Source organism: Lepisosteus platostomus, chromosome 5 (assembly GCF_059453375.1).
Source record: "Lepisosteus platostomus isolate fLepPlt1 chromosome 5, fLepPlt1.hap1, whole genome shotgun sequence".
In the NCBI taxonomy this organism is placed as follows: Eukaryota; Metazoa; Chordata; class Actinopteri; order Semionotiformes; family Lepisosteidae; genus Lepisosteus; species Lepisosteus platostomus.
Window position 1 is genome coordinate 53,522,512 of NC_142615.1, and position 6,000 is coordinate 53,528,511.

General features: G+C 43.6%; 2 non-coding genes and 2 pseudogenes across 2 annotated transcripts; 1 reads left to right on the top strand and 3 right to left on the bottom strand.

Moving 5' to 3' along the window:
- Window positions 1–702: 702 nt before the first annotated feature.
- Window positions 703–818, bottom strand: LOC148669301 (5S ribosomal RNA; annotated as a pseudogene).
- A 530-nt stretch (window positions 819–1,348) lies between these two features.
- LOC148669302 (5S ribosomal RNA) lies at window positions 1,349–1,457 on the bottom strand (annotated as a pseudogene).
- Window positions 1,458–1,994: 537 nt separating this feature from the next.
- LOC148669303 (5S ribosomal RNA) lies at window positions 1,995–2,113 on the bottom strand. Its single transcript, XR_015937673.1, has one exon. It is a non-coding gene; the product is annotated as a 5S ribosomal RNA (ribosomal RNA).
- A 3,186-nt stretch (window positions 2,114–5,299) lies between these two features.
- On the top strand, window positions 5,300–5,464 carry LOC148669304 (U1 spliceosomal RNA). Its single transcript, XR_015938024.1, has one exon. It is a non-coding gene; the product is annotated as a U1 spliceosomal RNA (small nuclear RNA).
- Window positions 5,465–6,000: the final 536 nt, after the last annotated feature.

Consider the following 6,000-nt stretch of genomic DNA (forward strand, 5'->3'; position numbering starts at 1 on the left):
GTGTAGATCCCAAATTGAAACAAATATTAATTTGTTACCCAGTTAAACAGTTAATAGAAGTGAGTGACCAGGGTAAATAAAGGTGGGTCAGTGTAAACTGTTTATTCTGGACCAGACTTCGTCATGTGTGATATGTCATGACTTCTTATATTAAGTTTTATCTTTATATTTAGTTCTACATGTGTAATAGATGCGATGTGTGTCCATAAAAAGGTTTCTCCAGGGGAAAATCAAGTTCGTTTTAAAACCGTGTTTCCTTTTTAGGGTAGGTTTGCATTCCAAGTGTGGGGTTTTTGCCTTTTTGTATTTTTGCTGAGACAAGTTGCCTTTCTTATACGCGGAGGGATCTGCTCGTGAGATGTCCGCTTGGTCCATTTCTGAGCTCAGTATAAGGTGTAGAAAGCATGACTGTCATCATAACCCGCATCTCACCCAGGTGTGGAATAATGTTGTGACTATTGCTTCAGCAATAACATGCTGATTGCATGTTTCTAGATGGGAATAACAGATAAAGATAAACCTTTCCTCGATCCTTTGCGGACTTGTTAAACTGTTCATGATCAGAATAAAAAACGCTCACGCTAATACACAAGCACCCGTGTCTCGCCAAAGCTGACAAATAAACAGACGGACAAGCCGCACTGCACGTGTGAACAGGGGAATGAGCGAGCGCGCGGGGATAGGGCGCCTCCTGCGCTTAAAAGCTTACAGCACCTGGTATTCCCAGGCGGTCTCCCATCCAAGTACTAACCAGACCCATCCCTGTTTAGCTTCCGAGATCAGACAACAGGCGTGCTCAAGGGGGTGTGGCCGTAAGCGAGAGCAAGGCTCGCTGGCACCCTTCTTATTGAGAGGACAGCTCCGTCACCTCTTTTACGACGCTGCTTTTTTTGCCTTGCGTTTTTCTCTTCCCACGTTCTCTCTCTTCACTGCCTTCGTCCCCGCTCTATTTCACTTCAGCCTTTCACTCTTGCTTCCTTCCAATGAGGACGGAGCTGCGGGAGAAAGGGCGCTATAGAGGATCGCTGTGGAGAGCTGCTGCTGTGCTCTGACATCTGAGCTCTGTGGAAAACGATCTCAATACAATTCTGAAAAACGCGATTCCCCGAATGCCAGCCGAACAAGTCTCCACAGCCGAAGCGCTGTGTCTCTTTTCAGCTGGCGATAAACCTTTCCTCGATCCTTTGCGGACTTGTAAAACTGTTCCTGATCAGAATAAAAAACGCTCACGCTAATAAACAATCACCCGTGTCTCGCCAAAGCTGACAAACAGACGGACAAGCCGCACTGCATGTGTGAACAGGGGAATGAACGAGGGAGCGGGGATAGGGCGCCTCCTGCGCTTAAAAGCTTACAGCACCTGGCATTCCCAGGTGGTCTCCCATCCAAGTACTAACCAGGCCCATCCCTGTTTAGCTTCCGAGATCAGGCGGGCTCAAGGGGCTGTGGCCGTAAGCGAGAGCAAGGCTCGCTGGCACCCTTCTTATTGAGAGGACAGCTCCGTCACCTCTTTTACGACGCTGCTTTTTTTCCCTTGCGTTTTTCTCTTCTTCCCACGTTCTCTCTCTTCACTGCCTTCGTCCCCGCTCTATTTCACTTCAGCCTTTCACTCTTGCTTCCTTCCAATGAGGACGGAGCTGCGAGAGAAAGGGCGCTATAGAGGATCGCTGTGGAGAGCTGCTGCTGTGCTTTGACATCTGAGCTCTGTGGAAAACGATCTCAATACAATTCTGAAAAATGCGACTCTCCGAACACCAGCAGAACAAGTCTCCACAGCCGAAGCGCTGTGTCTCTTTTCAGCTGGCGATAAGCCTTTCCTCGATCCTTTGCGGACTTGTAAAACTGTTCCTGATCAGAATAAAAAACGCTCACGCTAATACACAAGCACCCGTGTCTCGCCAAAGCTGACAAATAAACAGACGGACAAGCCGCACTGCACGTGTGAACAGGGGAATGAGCGAGCGAGCGGGGATAGGGCGCCTCCTGCGCTTAAAAGCTTACAGCACCTGGTATTCCCAGGCGGTCTCCCATCCAAGTACTAACCAGGCCCATCCCTGTTTAGCTTCCGAGATCAGACGAGATCAGGCGTGCTCAAGGGGGTGTGGCCGTAAGCAAGAGCAAGGCTCGCTGGCACCCTTCTTATTGAGAGGACAGCTCCGTCACCTCTTTTACGACGCTGCTTTTTTTCCCTTGCGTTTTTCTCTTCTTCCCACGTTCTCTCTCTTCACTGCCTTCGTCCCCGCTCTATTTCACATCAGCCTTTCACTCTTGCTTCCTTCCAATGAGGACGGAGCTGCGGGAGAAAGGGGGCTATAGAGGATCGCTGTGGAGAGCTGCTGCTGTGCTTTGACATCTGAGCTCTGTGGAAAACGATCTCAATACAATTCTGAAAAACGCGACTCCCCGAACGCCAGCCGAACAAGTCTTTAAGTGGAAATCTAATAAGTAAATTGATTCTTAAAATGTAGAGAGCTTTGCAAAGAAATATATTGGGGCTTTTAGATAATATATTTCAAGGATGTAATTGCTGTGCTACAGTACGTGCAGAATTTTAGAAAACAGTGCGTCAACAAAGTACACTGTTTAGGTTACTTTAGAAGACAATGTACCAAAAAAATATATGCTGTCTGGGTCGTTAGAATTAGCTGAAAGTAACTGATAAGCTTTGAATAACATATCTAGTGCTTCTTCTTTCGCTTTTTGATGTAATCTGTTTTCTCTTAGGGAAAGTGGAAGTTTTAGAATGGACAAAGCGCTGAGCTTTTTTACAGCGCAACGTCTTATGAAAACCCTGTACTGCTTGTAACAAATTGAGTCTCTGGTTGCTCCCAATATTGAAATAAAGACCTTACTCAGGTGAGAACTCTCTCTTGTGGCTTCCTTGATAGTTATATTTCCATGACACCGGTTTTAATGTCTGTAGATTGTATCTTATTTTTATTTTTTGTTTTGTTTCATGTTCATATTATGTGTTTTCACCCAGTTGACTCCAGTTAATAACAGTTCACCCAGTTAATAGCCACTTTTTATGCGCGAAAAACGGGTGATCTTTCTATCTCGTGATCAGCTTAGTATCTTTCTGTAAGTTTTTTTCTTCTTAATTAAACGTTTAAAATACATGAATTTCATAAAGACAACACACGTTTCGAACAGAAAAAAATCATATTCTGTTCTCTTCCTGGTATGTATAACAGATCAGCAGGTCTTATTTTCCCAATTGCTTTTTTCCACTGTATTTATCATAATGGCTAACCAATGTCCTCTCTTAGCTAGGTAATGTTACTTGTGGATGTGCTTCTGCATTAAGTAGAAGCACATGTATCCATAGAAAGTGTATTATACTACTATTTGAGCTACAGTACATAAAAATAATTATATCGTTATTAATTTCTTTAGGTACGTGATTCCATATTATATTCCCTATTAATCAAATTCTAAAAGTATGCTTTTGTTTACTCCGATAACGAGCACATTCACAGAAAATGTGAATATCTTATGACTTTTCACAAAGTATATAAAGTTAAGATGGTCAGAAGGAGCATGTAAAAACGTTTCCGAAACCTGGTAAAATCTTACTACATGTAAGACTTTGATGCTTAAAATGTTTAGGAAGAAAGTGGAATACTGGTGTGTATTTTTTCTTTAAACTACCAATACCAGCCATATACAGTTTACACTATATGTTTATGTTCCTAAATTAATATAGTTTATGGTGGTGTATCGTGGTTGTAGAGGTTTGATGGGTTTACTGAGACAATTATTAATTGTAGCAGTAATCACGAGGTTGTTCGTTGTGGCTTTTAGAAAATCAATCGTCAGAACAACTAACAACGCACACACACGGGTTCAATACACGAGATACATTTATTCATATAAATTGTGCACCAAACATATACTAGTCTGCCTGGATACGAGCGGCAGACCTTACTGTGAGGGTTATCAATATACAAGGTATATAATCTCGAAGAGATGCCAACACAAAGAGATACACAACAGAGAATATATGTCAATATATATCGTTCGGTTACCAAATCGCTAATCAGTGTTATTACCCACTGTTACTCTAAACTCGGAAGTAAATACATTACTCATGAATTAAATTGATAACAACTTGTGTTGAGGTACAATTGAATTCTCGAGACACAATGTAGAACATGGGGTTTACTTATCCACTGTGTATGGATTTGGAATCTCCCGGCACGAACACCAAGTCACTCTTTTGCCTGGGAAGAAGCTGGTTCGTTCCTGGTCCAGCGCTGCTTCTGAATAAGCTATTCAGGTTGTCGATGAGGGTCCAACTGTAGGCTGCCGTTGATCAAGCGGATCATTCACGTTGGTAGAATTCTGAGTACGTATGGGATCCTCGGCCTCGCGCTTAGAACAAAGTCCAAGTCCCTTTGCAGACATCAGCAGTTGTCACGTGATTGTCTCTGAGGATGCGCGAAAATGGCCAAGGAGAGCCCCGATCTGAGCTTGCGCTCCCTTTTTGACCAAGACATAGATGTGTGCTGATTGGTTGAGAGTTTGGCGGGCATTAGAGACCCACGTGGTATTACCACGCCCTGCCAGTCCCTGATTGGTTGGTCAAGGTGAGATATGAGTCACTTACTCTTGACACTTAGGAATGCAGTCCAGATGTCCATTCGGCACTCCCTAGACAGATAGGCACCAATGGATGACCATTGATCATGATAGCCAGGCTAAGCTAAGTGCATCCCCATCTGGGAGCTGTCCATTATCAAAAGAAAACATCTTAAATCAACCTGCATGAATACTTTCTCTGTGGCTGCACCACAAAGATGGAGGGTGAGATGGGGCCTCATTTAGGACAGAATACCACCGCCTAATTCTGTCTTATTAACAAGCATTGCCTCTACAACGGCATCTCTCCTGTCAAACTTCCTCCTGACATGTTTGACAGGATCTGGGCCGTGGTGAACAGTGGGAAAGACGCCCTGTGGAGAGTGAGGAACATGGGGCTGTTCAAAGGCATCGAGGTCCCAGTCAAGGCAGCAGGTAGCCTGGCCCTGTTCATCACCCGAGAGAACTATTACCTCAGAGATCTGTGGAGAGAAGGGAGGGAGGAAGCAGAAAATCTGTGGGAAATTGAGAGCATAGGTCAATATCTCAAGAAACTGTGAAAAACATTATCATGTTTAAGTAAAGAATGTGATTTGCACCAGAAAAAAATAAATTGTTGCTATATAACTGGTACCGTGTCAAAATGTAATGAGATGGGATTATATATACTGTTTTAAGTATGTATATTAATGTAAAGCTTTCTAATTTGTGATGTCCTGTATTTTTTTGTGAAAAGAAAATAAAGTTCTTAAAAAATCGATTCACCCAGGGCGAGGCTCGGCCATTGCACTCCGGCTGTGCTGACCCCTGCGAATTCCCCAAATGTGGGAATCTCGACTGCATAATTTCTGGTAGTGGGGGACTGCGTTCGCGCTCTCTCCTGATGTGCTTGGTCAAATATCAGATACGGGAGAGTTAGGACACCACGAGCTGCGATAGGATCCCAGTTCGAAAGGAGTCGATGCCACTGCTGGTTCCCGGTTTCTTTTAGTTAGAGGTCCGGAGAAGCATTTCAAGCTGGTTACACTACTCCTTCCGGACATTCATTCCCTTTTCAAAGTCAGTCGTTTTGCTGTTGTCTGCATTATTTAGGCTGATTATCGAGGTTAGCCTTTATTTGGTCATGGGGGCCTCGGTACTGTATGCTAATTCTCAAGACAGTTTCACCCGTTTTCTGATTGCTAGGTTGTGTACCAGTGCAGACATGTCAAACAGTGAATAGCTGTACCTCTATTGTATCCGTGCTCAATGAATGAAATCAGTATTAAATGAATATATGTATAGTTATACGAAAAACAAGTGGTTTATCGACTCATCTTCATTTGCAGATTTAGAGGCAGCTTCGATATTCGGGGGAGGCATAAAACATGGTGCTGATCTTTGGAAAGCAGGAGGCAAAACTGACACGTTCTCATACAA